The sequence below is a fragment of the Mus pahari genome, chromosome 12, assembly GCF_900095145.1.
Source record: "Mus pahari chromosome 12, PAHARI_EIJ_v1.1, whole genome shotgun sequence".
In the NCBI taxonomy this organism is placed as follows: Eukaryota; Metazoa; Chordata; class Mammalia; order Rodentia; family Muridae; genus Mus; species Mus pahari.
In genome coordinates this window covers 7,581,956-7,597,569 of record NC_034601.1, presented here as the reverse complement: position 1 = coordinate 7,597,569, position 15,614 = coordinate 7,581,956, and the positions used below count along the sequence as shown (strand labels likewise).

General features: G+C 47.6%; 1 protein-coding gene across 3 annotated transcripts in view; it reads right to left on the bottom strand.

Annotated features, from left to right (window-relative positions):
* The window catches only part of Snx29 (sorting nexin 29), a 416,575-nt gene that overhangs the window by 219,265 nt on the left and 181,696 nt on the right, over positions 1–15,614 (bottom strand). The window lies entirely within an intron of this gene.

Here is a 15,614-nt window from a genome sequence, read left to right as displayed (position 1 = left end):
CAGATGGCTGGCCACAAAGAGCATTGCCTTAGAGCAGGAGCAATGCAGCAAGTGGCACACTCGCCCTTGCAGGGCTGGCTCACTGCTGCCAAGCATAAAGTCATTTGGGTGGGGCAGCAGGTACCAAAAATGAGGAAATGACCTGGAGTGGGAGGGATGTGCTTTACAGGATGGAATCCAGGAAAAATACAAGAAAAAAAAGAGAATAGTATCCACCCAATGGGTCCCAGACAGGCAGTTACGAGAAGGACATAGGCTCGCACAAAGCCACAAAGCAGTGGGCCCTATAGTCCTGGGCCCCATATCCCAGTAGACCTAAGCATCTTCCATGACTAGATTGCCGTCTCAGACATGCTGAACTCAGATCTGAAGTGAGGATCACGGCCAGGCTCTGCTATGTGCAGACACAATCCACTAGCAGGTGTCTTCAATGTAAAATAACACTAACCAAGCCAGAGGCTCATTCTGCACATTCCATTTCCATGGACCAATTCCAGCCACCTGCTCCTTGTTACAGTGTCTCAGTATGAACTCTGGCAAGCCTCACACTCCAGTCTTCCCGCTCAGTCTGCCAAGTGCTGAGATCCCAGGAGAATGCCCAGCTTCTAAGCCTCTTTCTAAAGGAAATACCACTCTGTGGCTCCATGCGTAGAAGGAAATCTAGCAGACTAACTGTATCTAGGGTAAACATTTGAATGAAATAGTTATCTTCTACAAGTATTTGACGTTGAAGAAATCAATGTAGAGAACCAAGCTTGTGTTGTGTTACCTATAGAGTTATTTTTCTTTAGGAGCTTTACAGCCTAGGCATGGCTCTGGTCACAAGAAGATCCTGGAAAAACCTAGACTATCTTGCATTATTGAGTACTGCAAACAATACACACTAAGGACTTAAGTTGTAGGGGTGTGGTGTTTTTCTTCACAAACATATATATTAGGTTAGGGGCTTTAGTATAAGAAACTTGTTTTACTCCCCCCCCCCCAAAAAAAGAAATAACAACTTTTGCTTATTAATCAATAACTCTGCTTCTGCGAGGCTATCTGATGTTCAGTCCATAAGAAGCTGGTCCCCCTGCTACTAAGAAGCCAATGTTTATCTGGAGTGACACCGTCTTTAGTCTTCCCAATTGACTCAGAGCACCAACACCACGCAGACTGGGTAGGATCCAAGACCTGATGCCTGTCACTCACATGGTCCGTTTGTTCCTCCCCCAGTGTCTCTATCTCTCTCTCTCTCTCTCTCTCTCTCTCTCTCTCTCTCTCTCTCTCTCTCTCCTTTTTGAACTTACAAAATTGTAAAATGTATCATATTTTAAAGAGTTTACCTTAATAGCACATACTCCTTTTCAAGTAGCCATTACAAACTCCTGAGTACACACTCCTATTGCAGTGACTCACGAGCACACACCTCACCTCCCGGCCTCTGGTTACGGCAAATCGAACTCCCAGGCATGTTGGACTCAGTCTATTCTGCACCACTCAGTGGCTGCGCATTAACCTCAAGCACACATGGCACTTTGAGGTGTCCTCAATGCTCAACAAGACTTTTCTTCTGAAAACTCGTGGGTGGAGGGATTGATGGTCACTGGGATTGACTCCTAGGAGCAGCAGGGACTGCAGAGAAACCAGTGGTAAGTAGGGAAGCTGTTGAGTCTTCAGGTGCATTCCTGTAGAATACCCAGTGAGGAGGCACAGTGGAGGCTGGCAAATCCTGGGGCCAAAGCCCGAGTCTGAGTGCTCCATCCATCTGTGGATTGTTACCACTAAGTTAACTACATCAAGCAAGGGTGGTACAGCAAACCGGAGTTGGCTCCTGCAATGTGCTGCAGTTAGTTTTGTCTTCAGACGGCTCTGGTTGACCTGAAGCTGACTATGAAGCTAGCCTTGAACTCACAGAAATCCTCCTGCCTCTGCCCTGAGACAACTAGAATTAAAAGCATACACCACCATGCCTGACTTAAAGGATTTTTTTTTGCACAGAGAAAGAAGATTTGTTAAGTTCAGAAACAAAACAAAACAAAATTCTTATATCAACACCTCAAATCTTCCGGATAACTCAGGGAAGACCTCGACTTTTCCCATTTCTCTGCAATGCGCAAACTTCCTGGGCTGATCTGGATGCTACTGCAGACTAACTCACTCAGAGCCAAGCTCAGTGCCCGCAGTGCTGCGGAGGCGGTGGTTTTGGACAGACCTTACTACTTAGCTGTAGCTGGCCTGCAGCTTGCTATGTGGACTGGGCTGCCTTGAACTCACCAATATCTGCCTGAATCACAGAGACCGCACCCTGCGGGGCACCTCCCTAACCATCTGTGAGCCTCCTGAATCACAGAGACCGCACCCTGCGGGGCACCTCCCTAACCATCTGTGAGCCTCCAGGGCAAGCACTGGGTTGCAGACCATCTGACATCAGAATGGCTGGCTGGCCCATGGGGAGAGAAGCAAAGAGGAAGACAAGAGGAAAAAGGGAGGGAGCCAGGGAGATGTCCCATCCATTCAAATCCACAAGAGTGATGTCAATGCCCGCTCTTGTACTCCTTGCGTAGCTTGGTAGCATGTGCTGGGAAACACCAAGGGCCTGCTCTTAAGGCTGCAGGACAGGCACGCGGAGGGAGGAAGAAGCTGCTCTCCTGGTCAAGAGCTAAAAACTCTCAAGTGCACAGATCCGGGCAGGGTCCAGTCAGAGCCTTAACAAGTCATAGGCCTCCAGGAGGCTCCATTTCCTCTCCTGGAAACAAATGTAGAGCACAGCAGGAGGCTGCAGTGTGGATCCCAGTCTCAGAGGGTTGAAGCACAGGTGAGGAGTGAGCCAAAAGGACAGTGATAGTACAACAGGCGAGGAGGGTCCCACTGGATCTCACCCAGACTTCATCACCCAGACCTTGCCACCCCGAGCAAACCACTGCTCACCACTCAGAGAAACACACGAGCCTCACTCCGGTGTTGTGCTTTCAGAGTGAGAAGGACAACATCTACAGCTGTGTTCTAGTTTGTTTTCTATCACTGCCATAAACACTATGACCAAAAGCAGCTTACACTCCAGGTCACAGTCCATCACTGAGGTAAGTCAAAGCAGGAACTCAAGCAGAAACCACGGAGGGCCACTGATACTGGCTTACCCCGACTCAGGTTTTGCTAGCTTCCTTACACAGCCCAGGACCACCTGCCTAAGGAAGGCACCAGTGACTGGGCTGTGGGGCTCTTCCACATCAATCATCAATCAAAACAGCCTCTCAAAGACAGGGCCACAAGCCAAACCGATGTAAGCAATCCCTCAATAGAGACAGCTGAAACTAGAGGACAGTCAGTGGCCTGAAAAGGCCAGCCAAGGATCTATAAGAAGACAGCACTCTACCAATTAGATCCATGCAGCCCACTCCTCTCCCAAAGCATGGGGAGCTGGGAGGAGACACCCAACTCAGGGTCAGTTTAGCACACATAGTCCAGTCATTACAATGTCACATGGTCTTTCTACAAACTGTAGAAGAAAGCATAGACAAAACAAGAGCAGCCTTCAGGCAAAAGGCACTAGAGCCCAGATGACCGTCCTGTTAGGAGGTAAGGTCATAGAGGGCCACCCTCAAGATGTGATTGAGACCTTGTTATTTCCTCATACTTCGTCCTGCTGTGAGGTATGTGGGATCTTCCACCACAGGCTCCACACTCTGACAATCTACCTCACCTGACGTACAACACAAAAATGCCAACTAACCATCAACTAAAACCTCTGAACTCAGAAGTAAAGGGCTCTTTATTGCTGCAAGCTGTCTTAGGTGCTGTGTCACTGGAGGAAGCTGGCTAATCCAGCCACCCTGACACTGGTGTCTGTGTCATCTGGGAAGGTTTCAGAGGAGCAGGGTGTTTGCAGCACACCAAGAGTGTAATGTGGGGTAAGCAAGCCCAGGAAGACTTCCAAGTGAGGAACTGATCAACTCATACCAAAACTCAACCTGCAAGAACAGTCCAGGTTTTAAACCTTCCTTCATGTGTGTACAGGTACATATGTGTGCAGTGTGCAAGTATGTGCACATGTGTATGCATGCATGTGGAGGTCAAAGGACAATTTCAAGGGCCCTTCCTTAGGTGCTGTCCACTGTGTTTCTTTAAATGGAGCCTCTCATTGGCCTGGAACTGGCCAGCTTCAGGAGCCTGCCTGTCTCAGTGCTGACATTACACATCACCATGCCTAGCTTTCTCTACGTGGATTTAGGAACTGAGTCCGGTACTTATGCTTATAGAATCGGCATTTCACTGACTGAGACAGCTCACCATCATGGATTTATTATCTAAAAGCAATAGCTTAATAGTAACAATATCTCTAACGTGGGTTGACATACCATGTACCACACACACAAACCCAGCCTTGGGTTTACTGAAAATTTGTACATATTAAGAGAACAAGGAAGAGGAGGAAGAAGTTGAGGGTGGGAAACAGGGGAAAGAAGAACTAGAAATAGTAGAAAACCTGAACTGCTTGTGCCTGAAACTTTGAGAAAAATATTTGCCAACTTCTGGCCTTTGGCTTTGAGCACAAGGCGCACATAGCGACACGGTCATCTGGAGACACAGTAGGGGCTGTGCACCCTTTAGAAGGAGACTACATAGGTCAGAACTGTGCTCTACCCCCAGCTCAGCAACATCATAAAGAAGTGCAGAATTCATCTACCTGTCTAGCATCTAAAAGGCACACAGAATAGAGTCCAAATAATACAAACAGTGGCTTCAGATGCAGCTCAGCTGGCAGGTGCTTGCCTAGAATACGTGAATTCCTAACTTTGATCCTCAGCACTGCCTAAAACAGGCGCAGTGGTGCATGCTTATGACCTCAGTATTTAGGAGATGCAGACAAGAATTCCAGGTCATTCTCTACTAAAAAGGAAGTTTAAGGTCAACTTGGAATACACAAGATACGGGTGGAAGGAAGGAGGGCAGGGAAGAATGAATGAGCCAACAAACAATGAAAGAAGGAAGGAAGGTTTGAGCACCTTTTGAAGGGCAAACAAAGCCTTTTCCCAAACATCCATCACCAGCCCTGAGAAGCTGGCACCATTGTCTCACCTCCTAATCTGTGTGTGAGAGTTTAGCTAAGCTCCAATTCCTCCTCGGCTGAATGAAGCTCCTCATCACACCTAGCAGTGCAGAGCAAACACAGAGATTACACCAGAGCACACTTGGAGCTGTGCCTGGCTGCTGGCACACTTAAATGTGGCCACACTCCACCATTTCTCATCACCCTCTCTACCTAAAGTTTTCTTAAGCAGACTAGGTCAAAAATGGGAAGGTGGGAGAGCTGACTGCACAGCTGGTGCATGCACATGCGAGTGCAGGGCCAGTGGTGGCAGCTGCAGTAACCAGCTCGCCTCTCTCAGGGGCTTTGAGGAGAAGCACAGCATGGGGTGTGAAGACATGGATATAATAAATTGAGTGAGGCTCCTTCTACGCATCCTCCACGATACCAAGAGAAGTCCAGGCATGGTGGTACGGATTTGTCATCCAAGCTACTCAGGAAGATGAGGAATGATTTCAAGTTCAAAAACAGCCTGCGCTACAGAGCAAGTCTGAGAACAACCTAGACAACTCTGTGAAACTTGTCTCATAATAAGTGAAGATGGCTGGGGATGTGGCCAGTGGTGAGCGCTTGCCAACAGCTGGGGATGTGGCCAGTGGTGAGNGCTTGCCNACAGCTGGGGATGTGGCCAGTGGTGAGNGCTTGCCNACAGCTGGGGATGTGGCCAGTGGTGAGTGCTTGCCTACAGCTGGGGAGTGCCATGTGGTCCTGATGTCTACCTCTAGCACTGAAAATCAAAAATGAGAATCTAAGACAGGCAGAGTAGGCATGTCTATAATCCAAATAACCAGGAGGCTGAGACAAGAGGGTCATAAGTTCAAGGACAGCCATATATATAGAACCTTAGAGAAAGTACCGAGCTCAAACCCCCCAAATCAGGTGGTCTCCATGAGCTGTGAACTGGTGCCCTGGCTGTCCTGTGCTATAAGCATGATAAGGTTCTATCACCCAGGTGACTGCCCCAGCCCCAGGGCCCTGCTTCCTGTTCCATTTCTCCCTTCCCTATACTATCTGCTAGCAGCAAACCGCCACTCTCTTTAAGTATCTAAGATTACTACAGTACGCCTTGCAGAAAATGCTGAGTGAACAGAGCTAAGGGGGAGAGAAAGAGAAAACCTTCTCCACCCCACGATTCATGGGTGGGCAAGAGCAGCACACAAGCCCGTCACTGGTGTGCCTCTGCTCCCGTGCCAGGGAAGTGCGGCTGAGCAGCAAGGCAGACTGTGCGGGAGGCACGCTCGCTGTACACCCAAGCACATGTTTATTCATTTTTAGAAAGCCTGCGGTGCCCTCCCCCTTATCCCATGAAATCTGACCATCCTACTCAGCTTCTATTCCTGTTCCTTGCTCATTTGCGTAATTTTAACACTGCAGAATATAGCTAGCCTAAGAATATTTTTTATAATTACACCCATCACAGGAACTGTCAGTATCTAATGAAGGATAATTTCAGCTATTATAAGAAGCTTAAAAGATCATTTTCATGAATAATTCGTAATATGAATCATTAAATTCAAACAATGTCAGAAATTTCAAAAAAAAAAGAGAGAGAAAAAAGAAAGAAGGAAAAGAAAAATATTTTAGGTGCCTAAAAGTCACTCTCCCTTTAAAGGCAGAGTCTGACGAGTTCGGAAGCCCAAGGCTGAGCGGGGAGGAAGCAATGTGGAGGTTGGATTGGAGGTTTCTTCTGGCCCTGCCTACCTCTCCAGCTCAGCTCAGCCCTGCTCCCGCTGCCCACACCCAAGATACAAGCCCTGAGCCCCTGGGCCTCCATTCTAGTGTACCTGCCCTCCCTGCTTCCTCTGCTGGTAAATACCCCAGCACCCAGATCCAGCCCTAGCTGGTTTCAACTGTCTGCTAAAGGTGAGGGAAGTTGAGTAAAGCTTCAGGCCTCATAGACCTTTCTAACAGCAGAACCACAGGTCTCCTGTCTAGTCTGGGCTAAAGCCCAGGAAGCGGACTGCAGGCTGGCTGCAGGGGTGGGGATGTGCTTGAATGCTGCTGGAGGGATAGTCAAGATCTGGATCTAGATGACACTGACTTCCAGGGCTACAGTCTGTCCCTATAGGAGGCACTGAGGTCTTTGTGCTCACCCCCACCCCCACCTGCCAGCCTATACATGCAGAGAATGATTTGTGAGCCGACAGCACACCCACGGTGATTCCAATATTCTGATGGATGAAAGGATGACCCAGAGCAGTTCTGTTAAGTGACAGTGTTACCTGGAAAAGACAAGGCAGGTCTGGGACCTCCAATTCCTCCAAAGGTCAGGTGATAACTATTTTAGAGTGTGTATTTTAGAGGACACACCCCTCCTATCTCTGCTGGAACTATCTGCCTATATAACTGCCTCATGAAATCAGCCATCAGTGACACTAACAAATAGGTGTGGGCATGTCACAATAGAACTAGATTTACAGTTCAAATCCCAGCACCCAGATAGCAGCTCACAGCTTATAAACTCCAGTGCCAAGTAATCTAATACCCTCTGCACCAACATACAGCCAAGCAAATATACATAAGATAATTTTTTTAAAAAACTGGGTTTACAAACAAGACAGCTTGTTCACAAGCCAACTCAGTATGCTCCAATCACATTTGGAGAAAAAAACGTAGAGCAGGTACACGTGTCAGAGAGACTAAAGTCTGTGTACATTCATATGTATCATTCATTTCTGGTTACTTAAGAGAACTAGAAGATGTGGGTGACATATTGCTGTTCAAATCCTGATAAAATATTCAATTATACGAAAAAGAGTATGAGACACAAGCTACCTCAGGACTGCTCCCACTGAAGCTAGTTCTCTTGTGATATAGTCAAACACCCAAAAAAAACAGCCCTCTATAATTCATATTCATGTGGGGAAAGGGGAAAAATAATAACTGAGAATACAAGAAGATAAATTTTATGCTGTCTTCCAGAAAGCAAGCCAACAAAAATAAAATGTAGTTTAAAGTTGTGTGACCCCAGCCTGTGACCCTCTATTATGTGGCAGTTATTGGGGAGGAGGGAGGAAAGAGGAGGGAGGAGGGAGGAGGGAGTGCATGACAGGGTAGGCTGAGTCTGTGCCTGTTCCAAATGACACAACAGCAGGTGTGTGTGTGTGTGTGTGTGTGTGTGTGTGTGTGTGTGTGTTTCAACTCTTGTCTAGAATATACTATATATGTACCTTAGATTCAACCGTGTGTATATGTGCATGTAGCTTGGATTCAACTCTATAATTAAGTATATATGTGTATGTAACTTGGATTCAACTCTCATTAAAAAAAAAATAAAGCTACTAGAAAAACATGTTTTTAAGTAGCAACAGATGTTTTTAAGTAGCCTCCATCTTGGCTGATGACCTCATAATGATGATGTAAGCAGCCACGTGGCTGGCACCCATCTTTACTAATGTTAAAGAGTACACATCATGTGAATTAACCACTATTTTCAGATGACCACTTGGCAAATGCCACATCCAGCAGCTCTCCAAAGAGTCTGAGGGCCATTATTTATTAAGTATATTTAAACTAAACAAAATTTGCCATTTCCTAATTATTTGCTTTAGGCTTAATTTTAAAAAATAACTATGAAATCATAAAGTTTATTACTATAACTAATTATATTAGTACTTAGCATGGTTAATGCCCTTTACCTTGCCAGGCACCAGAATTTTCTCCTAACTGTAGACAAACAAGACACTAGAGAGCTGATTGCCCTGCTTTGCCTAGACGAGGTAGGCTGGCCTCCAAGCTCCTCCTCCACAGGAAGGTCTGTCAGATCTTCTGAGCCCCCCATGCTGCCTTAGCCCTCTGACACCACTGCAATCCAGACTGCCATGGAGGAGCATAGGATGACTGCCCAGGCAGCTGACGAGTCTCTGTCATGTTTAACAGGTGAGGAGCTGCTTGCTCTGCATTCCCTGCTCTATCGGGTCAAGTTCACCTTCTCAGAACCCTGATGGTGGAGACAGTAGTCAGTAATAGCTCTGTCAGTTTCACAGCAGTGGCCAAGGCCGCAGCTGCCTCACGGTAAATGATTGGATAGAAAAGTGCTTTAAGATATGTAAATGCAAGGTATAAAAGTCTAAGAAAGTGTCTTGAGCAATTCATAAATGTATAAAGTAATGATTAAAGATATATGTAAAATGAAATTTTTTTGGATTTCTTTCTCTCTCTATGCTACTGTTTCATTAAGAGCTCAAAAGTTGTTTTAGCATCAGTAGGTGGAGTTCTGATGAGCCATCAGTCTAGCTCTGATGAGCCATCGGTCTAGCCCTGGTAAAGCACTGACTACTACTACGTCCAAAGCTCGGATTTTAACTTCCTTTGGTTGTATTCTAAGTATAGATTTGAAAGTGCTTCTCATCGTGGTAAAACATCTGTCCAGTCTATACACACCCAGCCTTCCGGATAGAGAAAAGAGTGTTCATCCTTTTAACTCAAAAGCATTTTGGGTCCCCAAGCTTCTACTATGACTCAAAGGTGTGTAAGTCCACTGCCTTTTCTACAATGTGGATTTCAGTACAGGTTACAAACAGTCGTGATGCTGATACATCTAAAACTTACCTTTTTTTATAAACTCAGAAATTCCTGTAAGCCTCAGGAAATCAAGTTGACCTCTCATGGGTCAAATGGACTCCAGATAAGTACTGTCAATCAACAGCCTCTTTCCCCACCTGCCTTCTCTGGTTATTCCCGAGGGTGAGATCTCCTCCACTTTCCCTGATCTTAACACTCCCTTCTCCCAACTACCAGGACCATGACCTAGAAGTTTCAAATATACATCTAAGAAAAAAACTTCCCCCCTAAACTCCTTAACTTTACCTTCTGCCCCAATATAATATCTGTTCCAGCAACCTGTTCGCTCCAGATGCTCCAGTTAGCTCCAGATGCTCCTTCAAAATCTGCATCCTGGACAGCTTCAAAGCGCCTAGCCCCAGGTGGTTCAGCCTGGCATCCACTGCTTGCATGTCCCTAGCCCCAGAGGTCCCACACAGCCTGGACATCAAGTGAAATAGCGTGTTCTTCCTGGGCTTGGCCTTCATCTCAGCTTGCTTGGGTGCCCAAAGATGTTGACACTCCCAGACAGCAAGAAGCAGTCTGAACAGCACACTGCCTCCATTCTTGCCACAGCGGCCACCCCTTCCTATTTCCTCACCTTTTATAAGAAGCAGAAGGGCAGAAAGCTAGGAGCTACCCACATTGGAGGTCTAGGTGCTCCCTCAGGTGGCCCGTTGGGTGCTCCCTCGTCACCTTCAGCAACTCAGCGGCCATGTCATCAACAGCCACCAAATGCAACTCATTTCTACTGTCTCTAGGAGTGAGATACCTTGTATACAGTCCATGTCATCATGCCCCCTCTCCCCCTCTCTCCCTTCCTTACTCCCTCCTTCAGAGGTCGCCTTTCACAGCCCCCCCCCCCCAAACTCTTGTCTAAGGTCTCTTGTGTGGCACAGTCTCTGCAGCATTTCTTGGCCTGGATCTGCCAAGGTCCCCTTCCCCCATGAGACTTAACCATGAGTGCCCCTTGGCTGTCACTCTAATCCTTCACTTTACACAGATGGCAGCTAAGAGCAGAGACCAGGCTGCCCAGCAGTACTGGGCCCTCCTTACGCCCCAGCAGTGAGAAGCACTTGCTGCTAACCGTATGATGAGACAGCCCCTGGTATACAATGTGGGCATGAAGAATTCAAGGCAATGTGTGCAGGGTCTGACCACATCTGGAGGAGCTTTAAAGAGACTGGGTCCCTAAAACTACGACATTGTAAAGGAGAGGGTCAGCAAAGGATGGAAATGAGGAAGCTTGGGTTCAGCCCAGGCCTAGCATGCCTGGCAGCAAGTGTCAGCTCCCTCACCCTGTCTCCAGACACAGGAGCAGACAAAAGCACTCACTTCCCATTTGGTAAGACAACATAACCTAAAGCATACACACAAGGCAAAGCATACACACGTGAGCACAGGCTGGCTCACTATCTACGCTCACTCCAACCTTCAGCTGCTTCTGCCTCACCATCCAGGACACAGGGACCAGAACAGCCCAGCAGGCAGAAGACGGCAAAGGTCCTGGAACATGGCTTGCTTCACAGTAGCTCTTCAAAATGCTATACAGCCAGTGCATGCTCACTGATCACTCCCCAAATGGCAGAAAGCACCCACAGACACCAGACCGAGTCAGGGGCTGCACTGGGTAATAAAGTACTGGCAGGACAGTGGGTTTAATCCCTGATAACACAGAGCAAGCAGACAAAACACAGCAGCCCTGCTCTGAATCAGCTTGCATCTTGGCAAGAGTTTCTCAAATATGTCAAGAAGGAAAACAAATGAGGCTTTGGCAAGTCAGTGGGCAGGCCTAGGAGAGATGGCTCAGTGGTTATGACCACCCATGCTAATGAAGAGGCCTCAAGTTCAGTCCCAGCACCCACACAGTGGTGGTTCTCCACTGCCTATAATGAAGTCCCATGGTGGTAAACGCCCTCTTCTGACCACCATGGATTCATGCACACATGTGATACACGTACATATACACAGGCACACACACATTAAAAAAAATTTAAAAAAAAAAAACTTCTTAAAATATGTTCCAACTGGGCAGCATGACCACACTTCTGAGAGTGAAAAACTGGGGAAATGACAACGGATGAAGCAGGGAGAGGGCCTGTGGGGCTGGGTCCTCTGTCTAGAGTACAGGGGTTCCAGACAGTAGGAAAGTTTTAGGAGAAAGAGGATGAGATGTGGCCTAAGAGAGTGTGCTCCTTCTCAAGTACAGGGCCCAAGAATGGGAGCAGAAGCTGAGGAAGTCACCCAGCCTGCGGATCCCTGTGTCACTTCAGAAATGGTTTCCATTCATTCCAAGGAAAGCACTTAGACAAATTTCTCTATGCTGAGGTGCAGGCTCTACACACGCAAGCAAAGTAAAACGACCAGCTGCCTTAGAAAAGGTATAATTAGAAACTAAAGCAGAGCAGAGTTTCCAAACCAAAGAAGCCTTTAGCAAAGCGAGCCACCTGTCAACCTCCAACAGGGAGAGGCTCTGCCACCAGATGACAGGCTGACCAACAGCGGCAGACCCCAGTCACACTGGCAAATATGGAAGGGGATGAACAGGCTGAGCAAGGCTGTCAGTTTCTTACAAACAACAAAAACAAGAAAAGCCAAAGGATCCTGGCTATTTCCAGGCAACTGTTTCCACTATGATTTGGGAAAGAAAAATGTTTAGCTGGGATTAAAATCAGGTCAGCAAATAAACCACCACACTCCCCGTGATTACCAGGGCACCAGGGCACATGCCTTGCTTCTGGAACTGGGAGCTGGCTTCCTGAGCAACTATGACCCTGAGCCTCTGCTGAAACTTCTGATGGCATAGAGTGGCTTGGAGCCAGGCCCGCCCTCACAGGTAACATCCATCAGACCCCCCCAAACCCACCAGAAGCAGGGACTGATGCCACCAGGAATCTCCCCTCCTTCCACACATGCACACTGAGCTAGCACATTTCCAAGCCAAATAGCTTCAAGAAGATACTGTGCAGAAAGGGTCTGAACACTCCTTAAAGGAAGTTTGTTATCCCCAAGCTCAAAAGCACCCTCTATGGTGGCAGAGCAACAGCTATCTTTAGGGGACATGAGGCAATCGTAAAGAGTAAGAGACATGCATCAAGAATAAGAAGAGATGCAGCTTAAGGGCCTGTAGCCAGAAACCACCCACACCAGCCCAAGCTACTTTCAGACATCGTGTGCAAGAGAAAACTGTGGAAGTTACTACTGTTTGGGTTTTCTCCCTAATATAGCCAAGCCTCATCCAACCCAACAACGCTGTAAAACTGAGGTCAAGATACTACCTCCACACCGCCCTTCCAGCAAACATCTAACCCCCTGACACAAACACTGAGCTGCCTTGGTTTCTCTGCATATGCCCACTGCAGTCAGCTGAGGGCCTGTTGCCATCCACCCCTTCCTTCTCTATCTGCTCCTTTGTTTCTGAGCCCTGGCATGGCTCAGCCCTGTGCTCATACCAATTATGCTGCTATGGGGCTGCTCCCACTTCATGTCACCCCAGCTTGACAAAGCACTGACCACCCCTCTCCTACCTCACCAAGGGTTGAGTAGTTAGCCGGGCACATCTGCAGGAACAACCAATAAGGTACTCTCAGTTAGACTTGGAATTTAGTTAGTTTTTCAACTTGACACAAATGAGAGTCACCACCGAAGAGGGATCGTCAATAGAAGAGCTGCCTCCACTGGACTGCCCGTAGGTCTGTGGGCATGTTCTGCTTTTTTGGAGGTGGCAGGGGCAGAAGGGAGCGTTTGAGACAGGGTTTCTCTGTGTAGTCCTGGCTGTCCTGAAATTCATCTGTAGACCAAGCATGTCTTAAACACAGGGATCCTCCTGCCTCTGTCTCCCAAGTGCTGGGATCAAAGAACCACCACTGCCACCTGGCTTTTTCTCAATGGCTGATAGATGTGGGAGGCCCAGCCCCCTGCAGCAGCTAGTCCTAGCTGTCTAAGAAAGTGGTCTGAGTGAGTTGTGGACAGGGACAGGAAGTAGCACTGTTTATGGTCTCACACAACTCCTGCTCGAGGTTTCTGCCTCGACTTCCTGCTCTGGCTTCACCTAGGTGGACTAGGATAAGACAAGAAAGTAAAGGCCAAATCAACCATTTCTTCTTCCCCAAGGTGCTATTGGCCAGTGTTTTACTGTAGCCACATAAATCTAATTGTAACAAATCCTTTTTTTTTTTTAAATAAAATCTGAAATATGTATGGAAAATACAAATGTGTTCATGCCCAGAGGTGAATACAGACTATATTAACTATACTACTTACTCCCTAGGCCTTTCCAATAAATTCGATTTTTAAAAAAAAAATCAATCTTTTTATGTCTGAGAACAGAACTTAGTAAAGTGCACTCATGCAAATAGCTGAGCACAGTAACACAGCTGCAATTCCAGCACTGGAGGTGGGGTGGGGTGGGGGGGCTGAGGCATGAAGATCCCGAAGGCCTGCTAGGCAGCCGGTCTAACCAAACCAGTTCCATGTTCAGTGAGAGAGCATTCAGTGAGGTGAATGCCAGGTAATATGGCTCAGCAGGTAAGGACACTTGCCAAGCAGGCCTGGTGAACTGAGTTCAGTCCCTGGCACTCACAGAAAGATGGAAAGAGAGACCTTACTCCACAAGCTGTGCTCCACCCTCCATGTGTGTCAGGGCACATACACCCCACACCTACACACAAAGTCATAATATAAGTTTTAAAAATAATGCAGGATGCACATACACGAACCTGCACACGTTTCCACCTTTTGGGTGGATACAGTCCCTGCCACTTGGAAGCTAAAGCAAAAGAATCAGAGTAAGAGTCCAGATTCGAGTTCTGAGAGAGTGCAGTGAGCTAGGTAGTATGGTGTTCTTCCAACCCCCCCCCCCCACAGCCTTGGCCTGTGCCAAGGGGGCGAGGAGGGTCGGAGAAGCCTCCGTCCCTATCCTGCGGACAAACAGACCAAACGCTAGGAACTTCGAGGCAGCCACTGGCCAGGCCACACGATGATTCTGCAGCGACTCTTTCCCTGCCAACAATGCGCCTGGATGGTGGTGCCTCCACGACTCCACAGGCCCCCTGCTCTCCAGGGTTGGGCCACGGAGAAGCCCCAGCCAGGCCTTCAAGGTTGTCCTGAAGGTGGCAGCACGGAAAGAATGGTGGCCGCCTGAAGGCCAAGGCTGGGCCTTCAGGGCTTATGCGGCCTGAGGCAGCGGGTCTGAGCAAGAACACTCCACCATCTCTGGGAGGAGGGCCTGTCCATGGATGAGCACTCGGACCAGGATGAACAGAGGCCTTCAATGGACCTGGACAAAGGTGGGGGGCGGGGGCAAATCTCAGCAAGAGGAAGGATCGTGACAACCGCGTGCGGCCAATCGGAAACTCTGGCGACGACTTAACATGCAGCTGTTGAAGGCCTGTGTATATAATATGAAAAAGCTGCTCTCGACCTTTCACCCATCCTTTTTAGACTTTTGGCTAAATCTGGACATCTAACCGTAGAGATTGCCGATACAGGGTAAAGTAGAGGTAGGAAATCACATGTATACCCAGTCGCCATAAAAAGATCGTAGACAAGTCTTCTACAAGTGACTTTGAAATGGAATTGTTTAGGCCACCTCTAGAAAGACTCAGGAGCGATAATCGTCCCTGTTTGTTCAGTACCTTAGAGGACCCAGCAGGAGGAGGCAGAGGTTCTGAGCCAGATTGGTCCTGTGAAGGTGTGTGTGTGTGTGTGTGTGTGTGTGTGTGTGTGTGTCTTTTTTATCCTATTGTATTGCGTATGCATTTTATTCCTCATTTCTTACCCCACACACACCGTGTGTGTGTGTGTGTGTGTGTGTGTGTGTGTGTGTGTGTGTGTGTATTTGAAAATGCCAGGTTTTGGGGGGAATGTCTTTCTAGTTGCTCTGAAGTGCCTGACACATTTTATAAGTAGTATTCTGTAAATACCTTTTTGTTAGGATTCATTTGAAATATTGTTTGAATAATATAAAATACCTAGGTGTGACTCTAACTAAGGAAGTGAAAGA